The sequence below is a fragment of the Sander vitreus genome, chromosome 24, assembly GCF_031162955.1.
Source record: "Sander vitreus isolate 19-12246 chromosome 24, sanVit1, whole genome shotgun sequence".
Classification (NCBI taxonomy): domain Eukaryota; kingdom Metazoa; phylum Chordata; class Actinopteri; order Perciformes; family Percidae; genus Sander; species Sander vitreus.
In genome coordinates this window covers 10,278,666-10,286,601 of record NC_135878.1, presented here as the reverse complement: position 1 = coordinate 10,286,601, position 7,936 = coordinate 10,278,666, and the positions used below count along the sequence as shown (strand labels likewise).

The window sequence follows — 7,936 nt, the reverse complement described above, 5'->3', positions numbered from 1 at the left end:
TGTAAGACGGAGACGTCGCTTGCAGCAAAATCTTCAAAATATCTTTGCTTTGAGTCAGCCTCACAAATCTCCCCATTACAGAAGCTAAAAAGAAGAAGAAAAAGAGGAGAAAAGTAGTGGATGAAGCTGAGGGGACAGCAGCCATGTTACCCCTGTAATAGCCCCTTAGAGAAAGTTATGTGCGTTTCCCTGTAGAAACTGAAGTGGCTGTTTGAGACTGGTAGGTACAAGTTTGGAGTGCAGAGTGTGACTTTAAAATGTTTTCCCAATTTTCAAGATAAGCAAGGTGTGTATGTTTCAGCAAAAAAAGCACAAACTGCAGGTCTTGCATTCAGACTTAAAGGTCCAATATGTAATACTGACAGCTAGTGTTATAAATAATTACTGCAGTACAAATTCAAAATCCTGGAGAGAGTCGTCTCCCCCGCCCCCTCCTCCCCAGACTGGAAGTTCACGGAGGTTGTCAGGCTGAGACCGCAGCATTCATAGTCTCGCTTTGCCAGACCCTCCTCCAAAGCGCGCTAAAGGGGGATCCACAACAATGTTGCTAGACGCTTGTCTCACATAGCCAGACATTACTCCACAGCAGAGTAGCTAACTTTAGATGCTGGCTACATTGACATAGAAGCCCGTGCTCCCGCGGAGCTCTGTACCCAACTGACAGACACTTTTTCGGCTTAGAATTACGGTAGGAACCGCTAAAAACACAACAACCTCGCCGACCTCTCCACCCGACTGGACACTTTGACTTAGAATTACAGCAACAATCGCTAAACACACTGCAAACTCACGGTCCTCTCTTCCGGATTTACAGCCCCCCCCTCTTGGCTTCAAATAACTCACCGTTGTCGGCTACGGCCGCTGAACAGGCTACACGTTGTAAACAGCAGTGGTCCGCTTGCCTGGTCCTCAAGTAACGTAAGCAGGGTTAGGATGGCGACGTTAGCCAGGAGGATGTTGAAATGACATAAAATGCCCGTCCCTTGTAGCCGTGATAAGTTAGCCTGCTCTCTAAAGACAATGTTTTTTCGCATCGGACGAATAAATGTCATGGATCAATTTTACATAGACATGTTTGTGTCAAAGGCCTAAGAAGCTACAGCAGAGTTAAAATTGTCCATTCTGTACAAAGTTACATCTGGATGAAGAAATATACAGCAGCACCTGCAACGAACGCGATCCTACCGGTGACGCGGCGCAGGGAATTAGAGGACCCAAAAGCAGAGATAAGGCAGGCAGGCAGGCAGGAGAAGGTTTGAGCTCGAGGGTTTAATAACACAAAAAAACAGGAAGCAAACCGAAGGCGATCCAAAGGCAAAAAACACAAGAACAAAATATCACAGGGAAAACTCTAAATACAGGCACATGGGTGAAACACAGGAACAAACTCGCAAGGCAAGACACAGACACAAACAACAATCTGACAGGAGACAAAGGAAACACAGAGGCTAAATAAACTAGTTAACGAGCAAACACGGGACAGGTGACACCAGGGCTGGGGAACACGTGGAGCACATTAGACAATCACACAGGTGGGAAAACACAGGAAGCAGACACGACAAGACAGAAAACAGACTATCAAAATAAAACAGGAAACAGAAATATACACAATCCACAGGATACACCACAGAACAGAAATATACAGAATCCACCGAATCAATATACAAAACAGGGAACACAGAAATATGCAAACAGGCAACAGAAATACAAACAACCCCAACAGAAATATCCATAACCACCACACTATCCTTGAAAACAGAACTTTGTGAGCAAATAGCCTTACTTTAATTCATTTCCATTAATTAAGCCAGTTATCTTCTTTACATTCATGGCAGCAAATGTTTAGTAAGAGTCTAATGATCGGGTATCTTGTTTTGTAAGGAAACTCTCTTAAATCAGGACATTAGCAACAGTAAATGGATTACATTTGGAAGGCAACTTCCCCTGACCAGACAGCTAGACGGCTCTGTTATGCAGGGCTTCCCAATGCACCACACACACACACACACACACACACACACACCCACAGTGCAGCAAGAGAGTAATTAATCAACAGTCTGGGAGTTTTCCTGCTGATGATAAACTTTTTCTTTTTCCAATCAACCAGTCCACTCCTTCATCGCTCTGTTGTTCCTCCTCCCCCTCCTCTCTGCTGTCAGTAACACATACACACATATATACACGCATACTTTACAAATACAGTACTGCACCCTCTCTCTTTTACTGCCTCATACTCGCGCTCCCTGAAAAATAACCTAAAAGCACAGTTGGTACTAGTTCCTAGGTATTTTGAATATTGTTAGAGATACCTATAATCTAATAGGTATTCAGGGTTTTCCCCAGGATCTTGGTTAGCAGATATGGTAAGCACTACCCTCCAGCTGGTCAATACACACTTTAAACCAACTTTAACTCAATGCAGACTATTGGGTAAAACCAACTATTGATTGTCAAGCCAACTTCAGCCTGGCATCTGACTTGCAGTGCAGAAGTAATTCATTGTCCTACTGATTCGGACTGATTTGTCTCCACTTTTCCCAGCTTGAAACACAGAAAGTTTTCTTTTTTCCCAACTTAGCAACCTGCTGCTCTCATTAATTCCTGCACGTACAATGTTATCCATCAATCACCTGCTAAACTGAACCTGACAGACAATAAAGACTTGGCTTTTGCTGTGAGATGTAGCACCGCTGCTTGTTTTCCTGAAACTTAACCTAATACACTTTGTGAAAATGTAATCATTTCATCTGATGTTAGCAGACTCTACATTTTATTTATCATGTATGGCCTGTTCATTTTGTTTGTCTAACAACCACATTTTTCACATCACTGGAAAGACAATGTGATCTAAATCATGGAGAGTCCATTTTACTAACTTTTACTAACTGCATCTTTTAACATTTTTATCAAGATCTACATCATGATTGTTTTATTTTATTGATGTCTTATTGGTTATTGCTGCTCTGCATGTTTGCATGTGTCAAAAAATGGCTATAATCAGTTTTGCTTGGCTTTGTTGCTTTGTGTTGCATGGCCACATGTACTGAATAGTAGATATTGTTGATTACTAACGTTTTGCTGCTTCCTGTTGCTCTGCATGGCTTCTGCTCTGCCTGGAGGATGCTTTATTTGTTGTCGTTGCTGTCTTTATGTCGTCTTGTTGTCTTCTGTGTCACGTCACTGGTTTCAAAACATCTTGCCTGCAGTTGCATTTGCCTGCAAAGGACTGCGGTTGAAAATTAGCCAGATGACTAACATTGGCACATTTACAGAAATGTTGATTAAAGTAAGCTGTTTTCATAATAAAATAATTGAAATGAGAGTCAAGTTGTGCGTGAAATCACATTTTTAATGCAGTCCTGCTGTATTATAACATGCATCTCCTTCTGCCTGCACAACACAGTTTTATTATAAGATGTAATGAATTATGCATTTATTATTTGTGACCCAGGAGGAAAACGTTGGTTATACAAGACAATCTCTAAATAAAATACTGTAAATTATAAAATTGGACAACAGCAGAGAGCATCTCTGGAGACAAAATCCTAAAAACTGGAACGAAAAACTTCGATGGGACACAAATTTCCTGCTCCCTCACTATTATGACATGAGCAGAGTCTCAGTACATTGTCTGTTGCTGAGAGCATCTCTCATTTACATGCCGAACAAACTTCCCGAAAATGGATCATCGCATTACAGTACACTGCTCCCAAGTCTTTGTCTGCATCTGTAAGCCCCATGAGAAATGTCCTCGAATGCAGACAGACGTGGGGAAAGACACACCCATACAACATAATACCCTGCAGTAAAGAAGAAGAGGGACTGAGGCAGGGTCTGCATGAGAATGAGTGAACAAGTGAAATATAAACGTGTTGGTTTGAGCAACTGAAAGTGACAGTGACGCAGTGAATATACACATGAATATAAAAGAATTATGAGTTGCGGCAGAGAGAGATGAAGGATGGGAGTGGTTGATTATAAAATCCAGAGCGGTCCGTTTTCAGCAGGAAAACTATCAAACTGCAGACTGTTGCTGCAGTGGGTTTCTGTCTCTGAACATGTGTGTGCATGTTTGAATGAATGTGTCTACAACCAAATGTGCTCCAATTCAAACCGCTGAATACTGCAGACCATGTTTTGATGGATGTTGTATTTGTTGCCTCTCTTGTGATTAATACCTCTAGTCCTTCAGTACTTTATGCTACTGCTTGCTCAGCTCCCTAAATAACTCAGCAGATAGTTCACTCAGAGTGAGTTTAAGGTATCACTTTAAGTGATAATCAATGTAATTTCTATTTTGGCATCAGCTTTGTGTTAAGAACTCATTGCTGTGGTACTTTTACAGTGCACCTCCCAGATTTCTTTGTGTGCTCCTACGTGGAGACTGGAACTACTAAAACAAACAAGAGGTTCATGCCATTTCTATTGTCAGAGTGGCCGATCTGTAGCTTTGTTTACCCTAACTTAGACATAAAATATTGACATTATGTAAAGGATAACACAGCAGAACTGACGTGTGTAAATGGGAACTTAAATGTCACTTAAAATGCAGGAGGATTGCAGCTATTTTACGAGAGATTGAGACATTTTTATTTGTTAGTAGTAGTAGTAGTAGTAGTAGTAGTAATACTTGTAGTAGTAGCAGTTACTGTCATAGTAGGAGTAGCAGTAGTAGAAGAAGTTAGAGCAGCATTAGTGACCATTTGAGGACCAATTTTATGCATCACATAACCCATTTTAAAGCAACAGACCCTTCACAAAGTTGACATTTTGACTTATTAAACACAGGTATAATATTAAAGGGGTATGATTTAGCATAGCACCTTAATAAAGTTGAAGGACTTAGAAGAGGCAGTTTAGAAAAAAGAAATATATGTAGCAGAGGCCAAGCAGAAGGTTTTACTATCTACATTAAAAAAAACACTGGATCCTGCACTTCTACTTCACCTTCAGTTCGCAATGCTTGCTTTCTTCTACACATTTTAATTCTCAAAGCCAAGCCTAAATATCTTTGACGATATCATCAGGATTATTTTATTAGCCTTTGGAAACCTTCCTCCAAAAACACAGATGACATTATTTCTGAGACTGTGTAGTACCAACCATTACTGGACCCCTCTAATAACATTAAGCTGTAGCACATCTGCAGGCAGCCTCTTTCTGCTATCTTAAGCAAACCTGGCAAAAAGCTACACCTGACCCCTTTCTGTTGACAAGTCTGTCAGCTCCGTCTACCTCATATACATACTGAGAGCCAATCACAGTGCAGAACTGACTTAACGAGAATTCTCATTTGTAGCAAGTGTAAGTGCAAAGGCCTGTCATGAGATGCAATACGCTTGTGCACAGGAATGTGTTTTTGTGTGTTTCTGTTTGTGGATGTAAAGTATTTGCATCTTTGCATGCTTGTGTGTGTGTGTGTGTGTGTGTGTGTGTGTGTGTGTGTGTGTGTGTGTGTGTGTGTGTGTGTGTGTGTGTGTGTGTACGCATGTGTGATCAATAAGTGCTTAGAGCTACAGCCTCAGGTAATCAGAGTGATTTATCTGTCAGAAGCACGCACACACACATTCACACACGCATACACGCGCGCATACACACACAATCTCTCTCTCTCTGGGAGCCATCTGAGCCTGTACTGTACATCTACTGTATGTGAGGGGGGCACTTATGCAATACTGCTTCAGCAGGAGCTACACACACACACACACACACACACACACACACACACACAATACTCGTAGGAGCTCGTATACATACTGATATGTGCTGTGTACATGCATTTGAGCAAAAATATGCCAGTGTGTATGCAACCGTGTGTGTGTGTGTGTGTGTGTGTGTGTGTGTGTGTGTGTGTGTGTGTGTGTGTGACTCAGCTGCATCCTTCATTTTCCATTAGATATTTCATGCATCTATAATTCAGCCCACATGCATCCAGATAAGTACTTGCTGTGGGAGAGAAATCAATTTCTCCTCTGTTCATTCAGTATTACAGATGAATGTAGAAGTACATACACGATTAAGAAGTGCATATATGCATTAGAGAAACAGGGAGAGGGTATGTAACAAAAACATTCATCTTTTATATCATCAGGTTGAAGGGAGACACTGTCAGCATTGCTTATGTGCGCCAAAAAACACTCCTCTTCAGGTCAACATGGCCTCCAGTCAAACAACAATATATCATTAACACATTCAGGTTTGCACAATCTGATGAAAATCTGCCAATGCAAACAGCCAAATAACGAAAAAACAAACGTGAGTCTTAAGTTTATAGCATCCACATGACGCAAGCTTTCAATGATCACGTCCTCTTCGTGTCGAAAGCAGAACGCTGCCGCTTCCCTTTCTCAGCGGTGACGTGAAACGCATCACTCGAGCTGCTGCGTGCGCTTGTCGCCGGACTACGACATTTTGTAAACATAAATATATAATAGTCGCGCACTACAGCTTTAAGCATCACCAGTACTAACAGTACCAATGGGAGGAGAAAGACGACCCCTATCATTTTTCAGGGTGTTTATTCTTAGAAGCCACAGAGATCTCAAAACGAATCAACCTACTAAAACTAGTTTAAGAAGCTGCATCGAACAATCGTGCAAGAAAAATGCATCTAAGGCTACGTTCAGACTGCAAGCCAAAGTGACCCAAATCTGATTTTTTTTTTGTTGCTCATATCTGATTTTTCATGACAGCGTGAACAGCCCTCCTCTTTTCGTTTCGGTTCTGATTTGGGCAACTTTCATACGTGGTCCAAATCTGTTACAGGTCGGACTTTTTTAAAATGCGACCTTCAGTCTGGACAGTCAGATCGAGGCGACTCTGACGTCACTCTAGAGCGACCATCGTCACAATTCTGCGCTTTCCCATAGACTTTACATGGCGAAAGACACGTCTATATATCAGCGAATACACGTCCATATATCAGTGAATACACGTCTATATATCAGCGAATACACGTCTATATATCAGCGAATACACGTCCATATATCAGCGAATACACGTCCATATATCAGCGAATACACGTCTATATATCAGCAAATACATTTTCTTGAGGTACATCAACGTACCAGTCCGAACACTTAAATAGTCCTTATTTAAATCATTGTTTTTAAAGTTGTAACATGCACTAATAGCCACATCCAAATATATATACATACACACACACACACACATATATATACACACACACACACACACACACACATATATATATATATATATATATATATATATACACACACACACACACACACACACACACATATATATATATATATATATATATATATATATATATACAGTGGTGTGAAAAAAGTGTTGCCCCCTTCCTCATTTCCTGTTCCTTTGCATGTTTGTCACACTTAAGTGTTTGAACATCAAACCAATTTAAACAAAAGTCAAGGACAACACAAGTAAACACAAAATGCAATTTGTAAATGAAGGTGTTTATTATTAAAGGAGAAAAAAAAATCCAAACCATCATGGCCCTGTGTGAAAAAAGTGATTGCCCCCTTGTTAAAACATACTATAACTGTGGTTGTCCACACCTGAGTTCAATTTCTCTAGCCACACCCAGGCCTGATTATTGCCACACCTGTTCACAATCAAGGCATCACTTAAATAGGAGCTGCTTGACACAGTAAGGTCCACCAGAAGATCCTTAAAAGCTACACATCATGCCGAGACCCAAAGAAATTCAGGAACAATTGAGAAAGAAAGTAATTGAGATCTATCAGTCTGGAAAGGGTTATAAAGCCATTTCCAAAGCTTTGGGAATCCAGCGAACCACAGTGAGAGCCATTATCCACAAATGGCGAAGACATGGAACAGTGGTGAACCTTCCCAGGAGTGGCCGGCCGCCCAAAAATTACCCCAAGAGCGCAGCGGCGACTCATCAGAGGGTCACAAAAGACCCCACAACAACGTCCAAAGAACT

The 7,936-nt window shown here is 41.1% G+C and overlaps 1 long non-coding RNA gene across 1 annotated transcript in view; it reads right to left on the bottom strand.

The window, feature by feature from the left end:
• Positions 1-1,256: 1,256 nt before the first annotated feature.
• The window catches only part of LOC144512844 (uncharacterized), a 33,985-nt gene continuing 27,305 nt past the window's right edge, over positions 1,257-7,936 (bottom strand). The window contains exon 5 of the long non-coding RNA XR_013501046.1: positions 1,257-3,226. This is a non-coding gene — a long non-coding RNA (uncharacterized LOC144512844). The remainder of the gene's footprint in view (positions 3,227-7,936) is intronic.